We start from the raw sequence: 15330 nt of genomic DNA on the forward strand, positions 1-15330 counted from the left end.
AGTCTAGGACACATGGAAAGAGAGCAACCAAGAGCCCCGTTGTTGGACGCAGATTGGCACTGAGACCGCAACCAGGTTTCGCGACCACATAAATGTAAGTCAACCGGGGTGTTCAATATGCCACTGTGACGCTTCAGGACAGTCCGGGCTACATACTCTCACCGCGGGCCAGCTCTCAACCTGCCGAGGAGGAGGATGCCTTCAAACAACCGACCGACCCTTCCAAGGCATCGGAAGACAGTCTAGGACACATGGAAAGAGAGCAACCAAGAGCCCCGTTGTTGGACGCAGATTGGCACTGAGACCGCAACCAGGTTTCGCGACCACATAAATGTAAGTCAACCGGGGTGTTCAATATGCCACTGTGACGCTTCAGGACAGTCCGGGCTACATACTCTCACCGCGGCCCAGCTCGCAACCTGCCAAGATGGAGGAAGCCTACGAAGACCGGTCGGTCGGTCGGGGCAGAATCGTAAGTCGAGGACCTGTTTAGAGAGAGCCCAACATAGAGCCGAGAAGATGGAGCGCGCTCATCGTCCCTAACCCTTACCAGTAAGGTATCAAGGACCAGGCTTAGGTAATATGGGACAAAGGCAACGGCAACCTCGACAATCCGGGTTAACTGCTCTCACCGGCGGCCCAGCTCGCAACCTGCCGAGATGGAGGACGCCTACGAAGACCGGTCGGTCGGTCGGGGCAGAATCGTAAGTCGAGGACCTGTTTAGAGAGAGCCCAACATAGAGCCGAGAAGATGGAGCGCGCTCATCGTCCCTAACCCTTACCAGTAAGGTATCAAGGACCAGGCTTAGGTAATATGGGACAAAGGCAACGGCAACCTCGACAATCCGGGTTAACTGCTCTCACCGGCGGCCCAGCTCGCAACCTGCCGAGATGGAGGACTCCTACGAAGACCGGTCGGTCGGTCGGGGCAGCATCGTAAGTCGAGGACCTGTTTAGAGAGAGCCCAACATAGAGCCGAGAAGATGGAGCGCGCTCAGTGTCCCTAACCCTTACCAGTAAGGTATCAAGGACCAGGCTTAGGTAATATGGGACAAAGGCAACGGCAACCTCGACAATCCGGGTTAACTGCTCTCACCGGCGGCCCAGCTCGCAACCTGCCGAGATGAAGGATGCCTACGAAGACCGGTCGGTCTTAAGTCGAGGACCTGTTTAGAGAGAGCCCAACATAGAGCCGAGAAGATGGAGCGCGCTCAGCGTCCCTAACCCTTACCAGTAAGGTAACAAGGACCAGGCTTAGGTAATATGGGACAAAGGCAACGGACAACCTCGACAATCCGGGTTAACTGCTCTCTCCGGCGGCCCAGCTCGCAAAGTGCCGAGGAGGACGCCTTTGTCGCCCACGGGGAACCGAGGCCGCTTTCCCGGCGGCTTAGCGGCTCCACATGGGATGGGGCCGCCCCCTCCGGAGAGGGGGGGAGGGAAGCCACCGTGGAGCCGCGTGTGGCTTGCATGCGGGAGCCACGCCGACACTTCCAGCCTCGGGCGAGGCGGAAGACGGCTTTGGACTACTTGCGAGAAACAACCGTGCCCCATGCGCGGGTGCGCCTGGGAGCACCTCGGCTAGAGAGGCCCTTGCGAGCAGCGGACATACGGGGGCGGTCACTGCCTCCCCGTCGTTTAAAGCTTTCTCTCGCGCCTCGGGCTCCGGCGACACCAGCGCACTCTCGGACGCCTTTTAGAGTGATAGAAGCAGCACTGAGCAAACGCACCTCGCGGGAGCGAGAGGTACCGGCGCCCGCCTTAGCAGGACCGCCGGGCTTTTTGGGACACCGGCCGTAGGTGGCCGGGGGCGAAACAGACCCGGACGGTGTGGGAGGAAGACGCGCTCGCCGTAACCGACAGGGCTCCAAAGCACTGCCGAGCGAGTGGTCCCTCCGCCGCCGGGTCGCGGGGAGCCAGATCGATCTGAGGAGTCTTGGACAAATTCCAAAGACTCAAACGGCGCGGGAGCACGTGCTCCTCTCACAGCTTAACGACAGGTGGACGAGGCCGACGAGGACTTCCAGGAGACACCATGAGAGGGCCGGTGCCTATCGCTCACACCCTGGAAGTCACTCTCGGCCACGAACGGTTAGGACTTCCCGCTAGGAAGAACCGTAGGGACTTGGAACACGAAACCAAAATGCCCTCTCACAGGATTTCAGGTGAAGGAGATATTCGCACCCCTAAAAGTGTCACCACCTCAAATACACCGGGGTAAGGTGCCAACTTACCCGGGCTCCTGGAACTGCTGCCCGGCTGAAGCCCAAAATAAAAACCTCATAGGGTTTTTCCTCCAAAACGTCAATGAAGACAGACCTGCCAGCGAGGCCGACGGGGACTTCCAGGAGGCCGGCATGACGTGCCACTACATACCGGTCACACCATGGAAGTCCTTCTCGGGTTGGACCAGGTGCAGCTCCCGCTAGAACGTGCAGCACGTCCTCCTTCACGGTACTCTCGATTGGAGTCGCCAACGTGGCCGAGCTCCTACAACTGCTGGTCGGCCTGGGACTCCAGAAAGAATGTACCACAGTTCTTTCGTGGAAGTTCAGGTGCAGCGGACCGACCAGCCAATGAGGCCGACGGGGACTTCCAGGAGACACCATGTGAGGGCCGGTGCCTATCGCTCACACCCTGGAAGTCACTCTCGGCCACGAACGGTTAGGACTTCCCGCTAGGAAGAACCGTTGGGACTTGGAACTCAAAACCTAAATGCCCTCTCACAGGATTTCAGGTGAAGGAGATATTCGCACCCCTAAAAGTGTCACCACCTCAAATACACCGGGGTAAGGTGCCAACTTACCCGGGCTCCTGGAACTGCTGCCCGGCTGAAGCCCAAAATAAAAACCTCATAGGGTTTTTCCTCCAAAACGTCAATGAAGACAGACCTGCCAGCGAGGCCGACGGGGACTTCCAGGAGGCCGGCATGACGTGCCACTACATACCGGTCACACCATGGAAGTCCTTCTCGGGTTGGACCAGGTGCAGCTCCCGCTAGAACGTGCAGCACGTCCTCCTTCACGGTACTCTCGATTGGAGTCGCCAACGTGGCCGAGCTCCTACAACTGCTGGTCGGCCTGGGACTCCAGAAAGAATGTACCACAGTTCTTTCGTGGAAGTTCAGGTGCAGCGGACCGACCAGCCAATGAGGCCGACGGGGACTTCCAGGAGACACCATGAGAGGGCCGGTGCATATCGCTCACACCCTGGAAGTCACTCTCGGCCACGAACGGTTAGGACTTCCCGCTAGGAAGAACCGTTGGGACTTGGAACTCAAAACCTAGATGCCCTCTCACAGGATTTCAGGTGAAGGAGATATTCACACCCCTAAAAGTGTCACCACCTCAAATACACCGGGGTAAGGTGCCAAAGTACCCGGGCTCATGGAACTGCTGCCCGGCTGAGGCCCAAAATAAAAACTTCATAGGGTTTTTTCTCCAAAACGTCAATGAAGACAGACCTGCGAGCGAGGCCGACGGGGACTTCCAGAAGGACGGCAGGAGGTGCCACTACCTACCGGTCACACCATGGAAGTCCTTCTCGGCTTGGAACGGGAGCAGCTCCCGTTTGTACTTCCTCGTTCACGGCTTTCGGTAGGAGTTGCCGAGGTGGCCGAGCTCCTGCAACTGCAGGTCGGCTTGGGACTTCAGAAAATACCATAAAAAAAAAAAAGTGTTTTTTATTATGAAGGTAAAACACACAGCGGGACCGAGCCGTGAGCCAGGCCGACGGGGACTTCCAGGAGGACGGCAGGAGGTGCCACTACCTACCGGTCACACCATGGAAGTCCTTCTCGGCTTGGAACGGGAGCAGCTCCCGTTTGTACTTCCTCGTTCACGGCTTTCGGTAGGAGTTGCCGAGGTGGCCTTGCTCGTGCAACTGCAGGTGGGCTTGGGGCTTCAGGAAATAACATAAAAAAAAAAATAATTTTTTATTAAGAAGGTAAAAAAACACCGGACCCGACCAGCGAGCGAGGCCGACGGGGACATCCAGGGCAGCGGCGTGAGAGGGCGGCTTGGTGCCGCTATCGCCGTGGAAGCAGCATTCGGCCTAAGCAGGGAACGCCTCCCGCCCTCCTCTCGTCCTGGAAGTGTTGGACTTGGGAGGCGGAGCAAGTTCTCCCTCTCACAGTATTTCAGGCGTAGGAGATATTCACACCCCTAAAAGTGTCACCTCGCCAATTACACCGGTGGGAGGTGCCAAAATGCCCGGCCTCCTGGAACTGCTGCTTGGCTGAAGGCCAAAATAAAAACCTCATAGGGTTTTTTCTCCAAAACGTGAATGAAGACAGACACGCGAGCGAGGCCGAGGGGGAGTTCCAGGAGGTCGGCATGAGGTGGCCGCGCCTACCGCTTGAGCCCTGGAAGTCCGCCGCGGGCCGGAAGTGCTTGTCGGGCGGGTGAACTACGGGACTCGCCGCGGCCGATGCCCAGCTCCCACAAGGAAGCTGCCGGCATGCAGCAGCTCCCACGGGGCCCCTCTATCCCCCCACGGGTGCAGAAGGCAGGCACACCGCCGCTAATAGGCGGAGCTGGCTCCCGGCCGCTGTCATGCATCACTCGCGGACCGGAAGTGCTTGGCAGCCGGGTGGACTCGGCGGGACTCGCCGCGGGCGCTGTGGAGCTCCTACAGGGCTGCCCCCGGGCTGGCACAGCTTCCCCAAAGCTCCTCTATCCCCCCACAGGTGCAATAGGCAGGCACACGCCGCACACGCCGCTCGTACACAGAGATGGCTCCCGGCCGCTTTCGGTAGGAGTCACCGAGGTGGCCTTGCTCGTGCAACTGCAGGTGGGCTTGAGGCTTCCGAAAGTACCATAAAAAAAAAAAGATTTTTTTATTAAGAAGGTAAAAAAAAAAACAGCGGGACCGACCCGCGAGCTAAGCCGACGGGGACTTCCAGGAGGTCGGCATGAGGTGGCCGCTCATACCGCTCTTGCCCTGGAAGTCCGCCGAGGACCGCGGGCGCTGTGGAGCTCCCACAAGGAAGCTGCCGGCATGCAGCAGCTCCCACGGGGCCCCTCTATCCCCCCACGGGTGCAGAAGGCAGGCACACCGCAGCTAATAGGCGGAGCTGGCTCCCGGCCGCTGTCATGCATCACTCGCGGACCGGAAGTGCTTGGCAGCCGGGTGGACACGGCGGGACTCGCCGCGGGCGCTGTGGAGCTCCTACAGGGCTGCCCCCGGGCTGGCACAGCTTCCCCAAAGCTCCTCTATCCCCCCACGGGTGCAATAGGCAGGCACACGCCGCACACGCCGCTCGTACACGGAGATGGCTCCCGGCCGCTTTCGGTAGGAGTCACCGAGGTGGCCTTGCTCGTGCAACTGCAGGTGGGCTTGAGGCTTCCGAAAGTACCATAAAAAAAAAAAGATTTTTTTATTAAGAAGGTAAAAAAAAAAACAGCGGGACCGACCCGCGAGCTAAGCCGACGGGGACTTCCAGGAGGTCGGCATGAGGTGGCCGCTCATACCGCTCTTGCCCTGGAAGTCCGCCGAGGACCGCGGGCGCTGTGGAGCTCCCACAAGGAAGCTGCCGGCATGCAGCAGCTCCCACGGGGCCCCTCTATCCCCCCACGGGTGCAGAAGGCAGGCACACCGCAGCTAATAGGCGGAGCTGGCTCCCGGCCGCTGTCATGCATCACTCGCGGACCGGAAGTGCTTGGCAGCCGGGTGGACACGGCGGGACTCGCCGCGGGCGCTGTGGAGCTCCTACAGGGCTGCCCCCGGGCTGGCACAGCTTCCCCAAAGCTCCTCTATCCCCCCACAGGTGCAATAGGCAGGCACACGCCGCTCGTACACGGAGATGGCTCCCGGCCGCTTTCGGTAGGAGTCACCGAGGTGGCCTTGCTCGTGCAACTGCAGGTGGGCTTGAGGCTTCCGAAAGTACCATAAAAAAAAAAAGATTTTTTTATTAAGAAGGTAAAAAAAAAACCAGCGGGACCGACCCGCGAGCTAAGCCGACGGGGACTTCCAGGAGGTCGGCATGAGGTGGCCGCTCATACCGCTCTTGCCCTGGAAGTCCGCCGAGGACCGCGGGCGCTGTGGAGCTCCCACAAGGAAGCTGCCGGCATGTACAAGCTCCCAAGGGGCCCCTCTATCCCCCCACGGGTGCAAAAGGCAGGCACACCGCCGCTAATAGGCGGAGCTGGCTCCCGGCCGCTGTCATGCATCACTCGCGGACAGGAAGTGCTTGGCAGCCGGGTGGACACGGCGGGACTCGCCGCGGGCGCTGTGGAGCTCCTACAGGGCTGCCCCCGGGCTGGCACAGCTTCCCCATGGCTCCTCTATCCCTCCACGGCTGCAATAGGCAGGCACACACCGCTCATACACGGAGCTGGCTCCCGGCCGCTTTCGGAAGGAGTCGCCGACGTGGCCTTGCTCGTGCAACTCCAGGTGGGCTTGGGGCTTCCGAAAATGCCATAAAAAAAAAAAAGATTTTTTTATTAAGAAGGTAGAAAAATCAGCGGGACCGACCCGCGAGCGAGGCCGACGGGGACTTCTAGGAGGTCGGCATGAGGTGGCCGCGTCTACCGCTCGAAACCTGGAAGTCTGCAACGGGCGCTGCGGAGCTCGTACACGGCTGTCCCCGGTCTTGCACAGCTTCCCCATGGCTCCTCTATCCCCCCCATGGGTGCAATATAATTTTTTTTAAAAAAAACTATTTTAGTCATTATTAACCTAGTTTGGTCCCCACCGTTACAGTCGGATGTCAGCTGTAAGATACAGCTGAGATCCGGTGATGATGGCACCGACTCAGCTTCTGAGCCGGTGCCAAACATTGTACGTCATTTTGCGTGAAGTCAATGCTTTCCAGGACGTACATATACGTCCAATGGCGGGAAGGGGTTAAGAAGGTAGAAAAATCAGCGGGACCGACCCGCGAGCGAGGCCGACGGGGACTTCTAGGAGGTCGGCATGAGGTGGCCGCGTCTACCGCTCGAAACCTGGAAGTCTGCAACGGGCGCTGCGGAGCTCGTACACGGCTGTCCCCGGTCTTGCACAGCTTCCCCATGGCTCCTCTATCCCCCCCATGGGTGCAATATAATTTTTTTTAAAAAAAACAATTTTAGTCATTATTAACCCCTTCCCGCCATTGGACGTATATGTACGTCCTGGAAAGCATTGACTTCACGCAAAATGACGTACAATGTTTGGCACCGGCTCAGAAGCTGAGTCGGTGCCATCATCACCGGATCTCAGCTGTATCTTACAGCTGACATCCGACTGTAACGGTGGGGACCGAACTAGGTTAACCCCTTCCCGCCCTAGCCACTTTTGACCTTCCTGACAGAGCCTCATTTTTCAAATCTGACATGTTCACTTTATGTGGTAATAACTCTGGAATGCTTTCACCTATCCAAGCGATTCTGAGATTGTTTTCTCGTGACACATTGCACTTTAAGTTACTAGCAAAATTTGCTCGATATGTTCTATATTTAATTGTGAATAACACCGAAAATTAGCGAAAAATTGCAAAAATTAGCATTTTTCTCAATTTAAATGTATCTGCTTGTAAGACAGGCAGTTATACCACACAAAATGGTTGCTAATTAACATCACCCATATGTCTACTTTAGATTGGCATCGTTTTTTGAACATCCTTTTATTTTTCTATGACATCACAAGGCCTACAACTTTAGCAGCAATTTCTCACATTTTCAAGAAAATGTCAAAAGGCCATTTTTACAGGGGCCAGTTCAGTTGTGAAGTGGCTTTGAGGGCCTTATATATTAGAAACCCCCAAAAAGTCACCCCATTTTAAAAACTTCACCCCTCAAAGTATTCAAAACAGCATTTAGAAAATGTCTTAACCCTTTACACATTTCACAGGAATTAAAGCAAAGTAGAGGTGGAATTTACAAATTTCATATTTATTGGCAGAAATAAATTTTTAATACTATTTTTTTATTACACAGAAGGTTTTAGCAGAGAAATTCAACTCAATATTTGTTGCCCAGTCTCTGCAGTTTTAGGAAATATCCCACATGTGGTCGTAGCGTGCTACTGGAATGAAGCACAGGCCTCAGAAGCAAAGGAACACCTAGTGGATTTTGGGGCCTTATTTTGTTAGAAGGGCTCTTGCAGTGACAAAACAGTACAAATCCCCCAAAAGTGACCCCATCTGGGAAACTAGACACCTCAAGGAAATTATCTAGGGGTATGGTGAGCATTTTGACCGCACAGGTTTTTTACAGAATTTATTGGAAGTAGGCCGTGAAAATTAAAATCAACATTTATTCAAAGAAAATTTAGGTTTAGCCATTTTTTTTCTCATTTCCACAAGGACTGAAGGAGAAAAAGCACCGTAAAATTTGGAAAGCAATGTCTCCCGAGTAAAACAATACCCCACATGTGGTAATAAACGGATATTTGAACACAGGGCATGGCTTAGAAGGGATGGAGTGCCATTTGGCTTTGGGAGATCACATTTAGCAGGAATGGTTTGAGAGGCCTTGTCACATTTACAAAGCCCCTGAGGGGACTAAACAGTGGAAACCCCCCACAAGTGACCCCATCTGGGAAACTAGACACCTCAAGGAAATTATCTAGGGGTATGGTAAGCATTTTGACCGCACAGGTTTTTTACAGAATTTATTGGAATTAGGCCGTGAAAATTAAAATCAACATTTATTCAAAGAAAATTTAGGTTTAGCCATTTTTTTTCTCATTTCCACAAGGACTGAAGGAGAAAAAGCACCGTAAAATTTGTAAAGCAATGTCTCCCGAGTAAAACAATACCCCACATGTGGTAATAAACGGATATTTGAACACAGGGCATGGCTTAGAAGGGATGGAGTGCCATTTGGCTTTGGGAGATCACATTTAGCAGGAATGGTTTGAGAGGCCTTGTCACATTTACAAAGCCCCTGAGGGGACTAAACAGTGGAAACCCCCCACAAGTGACCCCATTTCGGAAACTACACCCATTGAGGAAATTATCTAGGGGTATAGTGAGAATTTTTAGTTTTGTTTTAGGTGGTTTTTTTTTACAATTTTTAAATGATCAAATTTTAAATGGGGCTGGTCAGTAGAAAAATTAATAATTGGTCATGGCCAGTATGGGAGACAGAAAAGGTGAATAATGAATAAATAAATTAAAAATCCAAGGAGGTATGATATATTTTGAAACATTGGTTCATGCACAGGCCGGGATTTGTGGGACATGTCTCACAATGGTATGTGGTGTCCTTACGAATGCCTCGCTTGGCACACACACGGCATTTTTTTTGGGGCTTCTTTTTTTTTTCAGTGGGGGGGATTTCTGTCGGGAAATCCTGGCCGGGAATTATCCTACTGACGGAAGAGCCAGATGAACTGCCCTCTTCTTCCTGGTTACCAAACATCAGGGACTTTATGACCTTTTCCTGAAATTGCAGGAACGTACCTCCACTGCTGGCATATCTATAGAGGACAAAGGCGTTGTATAAAGCCATCTGTGTAAGATGCACAGACAGCTTCTTATACCATACTCTGGTCTTGCGCATGGCGTTGTATGGTTTTATAACCTGGTCGGACAGGTCAACGCCACCCATATACTTGTTGTACTCCTGTACACAATATGGTTTTGGGACTTGGGAAGTGGATCCACGTACAGGGACTAGGCTGCATCTGCTGTCGTGTATGCTGGTCAGTATAAGGACGTCCCTTTTATCCTTATACTTTAGGAGGAGCAGATTGTCGCAGCAGAAAGCTTTGCTCTCTCCTAATTTTAGGATCTGACCCAGCAATGTTTTGGGGAGGCCCTTCTTATTTTTGCGGATTGTTCCGCATGCCAAGGTGGATCTGGACAAGAGAACTTTTACTAAGGGGACACTGTTATAAAAGTTGTCCAGATAAAGATGATAGCCTTTCACAAGTAAAGGATGGATAAGATCCCATACGATCTTTCCACTAATTCCAAGGAAAGGGGGGCATTCTGGGGGATCTATATGGGAGTCTTTTCCCTCATAGACCCTAAAGGAGTAGGTGTAACCGGTGGCACTTTCGCACAGCTTGTAGAGCTTTATGCCGTACCGGGCTCTTTTATTGGGTAGATACTGCCTGAAGTGCAGTCTACCCTTGAAGCTGACTAGGGATTCATCTACCGAAATATTTTGCTGGGGGGTATAAACGTGGGAAAAAATTTGGGAGTAGTGGGCAATCAATGGTCGTATTTTATATAGCCTATCAAAATTTGGGTCCTGTGGGGGTGGGCACTGGCTATTATCATTGTAATGAAGGAATTTCAGGATGGCTTCGAAGCGCTTCCTTGGCATTACTGTGCGGTAAATGGGGGTGTTATATAAAATATCAAGGGACCAATAGTCTCTAATCCTAGGCTTTTTTATTAGGCCAAAACTTAAAAATATGCCCCAAAACTTCCGCAATTCCACTAGGTTTGTGGGGGTCCAATTTTGGCTTCTCCCATAATAAGAGTCAGGGTTCTGGGCGATAAATTGTTCCGCATAGATGTTGGTCTGCTGGACCATTAACGCTAAAAGGGAGTCTGAAAAAAAAAGGTTAAAATAATCAATGGGGCTGAAACCCGTCATTTCAATTTGAATGCCTGAGCGGGCTGTAAACTCAGGCACCTGGGGGGTATAATTCTCTGCAGCTTCCCAGGTCAGCTCAGGCAGATCAGGAACTACGGCTCTTCTACGCCGACTGGGGGGTGCAGATTCAGAGTCACTGGATGCAGAGGAAGATGGAAGCACGAACTGCTCCTCACCTTCACTTGCGCTGTCCGTGTCGGAACACAGCATTGCAGATGCTTCCTCGGCTAAAAAGACTCTTTTGGCCATACTGAAAAACTTGTGCTACCTAACTAACTAAAAACAGGTTAGTGGGCACAAAAGGGCAGAAAAGCGGCAGATCGCTGTTTTTTTTTAACTTACGCACTGTATTTATTCCTGTCTCCGTCTCTCACAAGCTCTCTGACAGGAAAGAGCTTGTCAGAGACGGAGATGCCGGCAAACCACGGCTCCTGCGCTGTGATTGGCCTGTCAGTACTGACCAATCACAGCTCGTTTCCGGCACAGGGACCACTCTGATTGGTCCTGTTTGAATCCTGCTTTGTGATCGGGACGCTGTCACCATGTCTGTTGACATGGTGACAGTTTGAAGCTTGGGCATGCACAGCTTCCCCATGGCTCCTCTATCCCCCCCACGGGTGCAATAGGCAGGCACCACTGCTACTGCGCTGTGATTGGCCTGTCAGTACTGACCAATCACAGCTCGTTTCCGGCACAGGGACCACTCTGATTGGTCCTGTTTGAATCCTGCTTTGCGATCGGGACACTGTCACCATGTCTGTTGACATGGTGACAGTTTGAAGCTTGGGCATGCACAGCTTCCCCATGGCTCCTCTATTCCCCCCACGGGTGCAATAGGCAGGCAACACTGCTCCTGCGCTATGATTGGCCTGTCAGTACTGACCAATCACAGCTCGTTTCCGGCACAGGGACCACTCTGATTGGTCCTGTTTGAATCCTGCTTTGCGATCGGGACGCTGTCACCATGTCTGTTGACATGGTGACAGTTTGAAGCTTGGGCATGCACAGCTTCCCCATGGCTCCTCTATTCCCCCACGGGTGCAAAAGGCAGGCACATGCCGCTCATACTCGGAACTGGCTCCCGGCCGCTTTCGGAAGGAGACGCCGACGTGGCCTTGCTCGTGCAACTCCAGGTGGGCTTGAGGCTTCCGAAAATGCCATAAAAAAAAAAGATTTTTTTATTATGAAGGTAGAAAAATCAGCGGGACCGACCCGCGAGCGAAGCCGACGGGGAGTTCCAGGAGGTCGGCATGAGTTGGCCGTGCATACCGCTAAAGCCCTCAAACTCCGAGGCTGGCGCTGAGGAGCTCATACACGGCTGCAACCGGGCTGGCACGGCTTCCCCATGGCTCCTCTATCCCCCCAAGGATGCCATAGGCAGGCACACGCCGCTCATACCCGGAGCGGGCACACCGCCGCTGACATGCATCCTTCGCGGACCGGAAGTGCTTGTCAGCCGGCTGGACACAACGGGACTCGCCGCGGGCGCTGTGGAGCTCCCACAAGGAAGCTGCCGGCATGTACAAGCTCCCCAGGGGCCCCTCTATCCCCCCACGGGTGCAAAAGGCAGGCACACGCCGCTCATACTCGGAACTGGCTCCCGGCCGCTTTCGGAAGGAGACGCCGACGTGGCCTTGCTCGTGCAACTCCAGGTGGGCTTGAGGCTTCCGAAAATGCCATAAAAAAAAAAAGATTTTTTTATTATGAAGGTAGAAAAATCAGCGGGACCGACCCGCGAGCGAAGCCGACGGGGAGTTCCAGGAGGTCGGCATGAGTTGGCCGCTCCTACCGCTCTTGCCCTCAAACTCCGACGCTGGCGCTGAGGAGCTCGTACACGGCTGCAACCGGGCTGGCACGGCTTCCCCATGGCTCCTCTATCCCCCCCAGGATGCCATAGGCAGGCACACGCCGCTCACACCCGGAGCGGGCACACCGCCGCTGACATGCATCCTTCGCGGACCGGAAGTGCTTGTCAGCCGGCTGGACACAACGGGACCCGCCGCGGGCGCTGTGGAGCTCCCACAAGGAAGCTGCCGGCATGTACAAGCTCCCCAGGGGCCCCTCTATCCCCCCACGGGTGCAAAAGGCAGGCACACGCCGCTCATACTCGGAACTGGCTCCCGGCCGCTTTCGGAAGGAGACGCCGACGTGGCCTTGCTCGTGCAACTCCAGGTGGGCTTGAGGCTTCCGAAAATGCCATAAAAAAAAAAAGATTTTTTTATTATGAAGGTAGAAAAATCAGCGGGACCGACCCGCGAGCGAAGCCGACGGGGAGTTCCAGGAGGTCGGCATGAGTTGGCCGCTCCTACCGCTCTTGCCCTGGAAGTCCACAGCGGGCACTGCAGAGCACCTACACGGCTGCCCCCGGTCTTGCACAGCTTCCCCATGGCTCCTGTATCCCCCCCACGGGTGCAGGCACACGCCGCTCATACACTCTGGGGCTGGCTGACAGCCCAGGTGACATGCCACCTCCTAGCCGACCGGAAGTACATGTCAGGCGGCTTGGGACATAGTGGGACCCCCCCCGCTGGCGCTGTGGAGCTCATACACTGTTGCCACCGGGCATGCACAGCTTGCATACGGCTCCTCTGCCCCGGGCTGCAATGGGCAGCACACCCCGCTCATACACTCTGGAGCTGGCTGACAGCAACTGCTGCTGATAATGATGATGACGATAATGTGCAAAGGGTTATCTATCGGCGGACAGTGTCACACTCTGGCCCTGGAACTGTGCCACGGTCTGCCTCTGCTGTTCACTACCGCCTCTGACATTTGTGAACATACCCCACTTTAACTTGATTTTAAATGTTTCACTTTCAAATGTTTCACTTTCAGTAGCAGAAATGTCATTCTTTGACATTTGGGCCTTTTTATTTTCACTGCTGCTTGGTCACCAAATGGATCTCCTTGGATTGAGGCCTAGTCCTCTCCCCACCGCCCTGGAACTCTGCCCCGGCCTACGCTGCCTGCCGTCACACCCCTGGCCCTGGAACTCTGCCCCGGCCTGCCCTTGCTGTTCACCACCGCCTCTGACATTTTTGAACATACCCCACTTTAACTTGATTTTAAATGTTTCACTTTCAAATGTTTCACTTTCAGTAGCAGAAATGTCATTCTTTGACATTTGGGCCTTTTTATTTTCACTGCTGCTTGGTCACCAAATGGATCTCCTTGGATTGAGGCCTAGTCCTCTCCCCACCGCCCTGGAACTCTGCCCCGGCCTACGCTGCCTGCCGTCACACCCCTGGCCCTGGAACTCTGCCCCGGCCTGCCCTTGCTGTTCACCACCGCCTCTGACATTTTTGAACATACCCCACTTTAACTTGATTTTAAATGTTTCACTTTCAAATGTTTCACTTTCAGTAGCAGAAATGGCATTCTTTGACATTTGGGCCTTTTTATTGTCACTGCTGCTTGGTCACCAAATGGATCTCCTTGGATTGAGGCCTAGTCCTCTCCCCACCGCCCTGGAACTCTGCCCCGGCCTACGCTGCCTGCCGTCACACCCCTGGCCCTGGAACTCTGCCCCGGCCTGCCCTTGCTGTTCACCACCGCCTCTGACATTTTTGAACATACCCCACTTTAACTTGATTTTAAATGTTTCACTTTCAAATGTTTCACTTTCAGTAGCAGAAATGTCATTCTTTGACATTTGGGCCTTTTTATTTTCACTGCTGCTTGGTCACCAAATGGATCTCCTTGGATTGAGGCCTAGTCCTCTCCCCACCGCCCTGGAACTCTGCCCCGGCCTACGCTGCCTGCCGTCACACCCCTGGCCCTGGAACTCTGCCCCGGCCTGCCTCTGCTGCTCATTACCGTCTCTGACATTTCTGAACATACCCCACTTTAACTTGATTTTAAATGTTTCACTTTCAGTATTAAAAGTGTCATTCTTTGGCATTTGGGCCTTTTTATTGTCACTGCTGTTTAGTCACCAAATGGATCTCCTTGGATTTGAGGCCTAGTCCTCTCCCCACCGCCCTGGAACTCTGCCCCGGCCTACGCTGCCTGCCGTGACACCCCTGGCCCTGGAACTCTGCCCCGGCCTGCCTCTGCTGCTCATTACCGTCTCTGACATTTCTGAACATACCCCACTTTAACTTGATTTTAAATGTTTCACTTTCAGTATTAAAAGTGTCATTCTTTGACATTTGGGCCTTTTTATTTTCACTGCTGTTTGGTCACCAAATGGATCTCCTTACCTACCAGCAATCACCCTGGTTCTCTGGCTGGGCATAGGGACACAGGTTGGTCCCGCTGCCCCCCCTTCCACCCCACCGGGACCTACCTGCAATCATCCTGGAACTCTGGATGGGCATGGGGATGCAAGTTGCTCCCGCTGCCCCCCCACCGGGACCTACCTGCAATCACCCTGGAACTCTGTCTGGGCATGGAGATGCAGGTTGCTCCCGCTGCCCCCCCTTCCACCCCACCGGGACCTACCTGCAATCACCCTGGAACTCTGGCTGGGCATGGGGATGCGGTTTGCTCCCGCTGACCCCCTTCCACCCCACCGGGACCTACCTGCAATCACTCTGGAACTCTGGCTGGGCATAGGGACACAGGTTGGTCCCGCTGCCCCCCCTTCCACCCCACCGGGACCTACCAGCAATCACCCTGGAACTCTGGCTGGGCATGGGGATGCAAGTTGCTCCCGCTGACCCCCTTCCACCCCACCGGGACCTACCTGCAATCACTCTGGAACTCTGGCTGGGCATAGGGACACAGGTTGGTCCCGCTGCCCCCCCTTCCACCCCACCGGGACCTACCTGCAATCACCCTGGAACTCTGGCTGGGC

The sequence above is a fragment of the Rhinoderma darwinii genome, chromosome 5 (genome assembly GCF_050947455.1).
Source record: "Rhinoderma darwinii isolate aRhiDar2 chromosome 5, aRhiDar2.hap1, whole genome shotgun sequence".
In the NCBI taxonomy this organism is placed as follows: domain Eukaryota; kingdom Metazoa; phylum Chordata; class Amphibia; order Anura; family Rhinodermatidae; genus Rhinoderma; species Rhinoderma darwinii.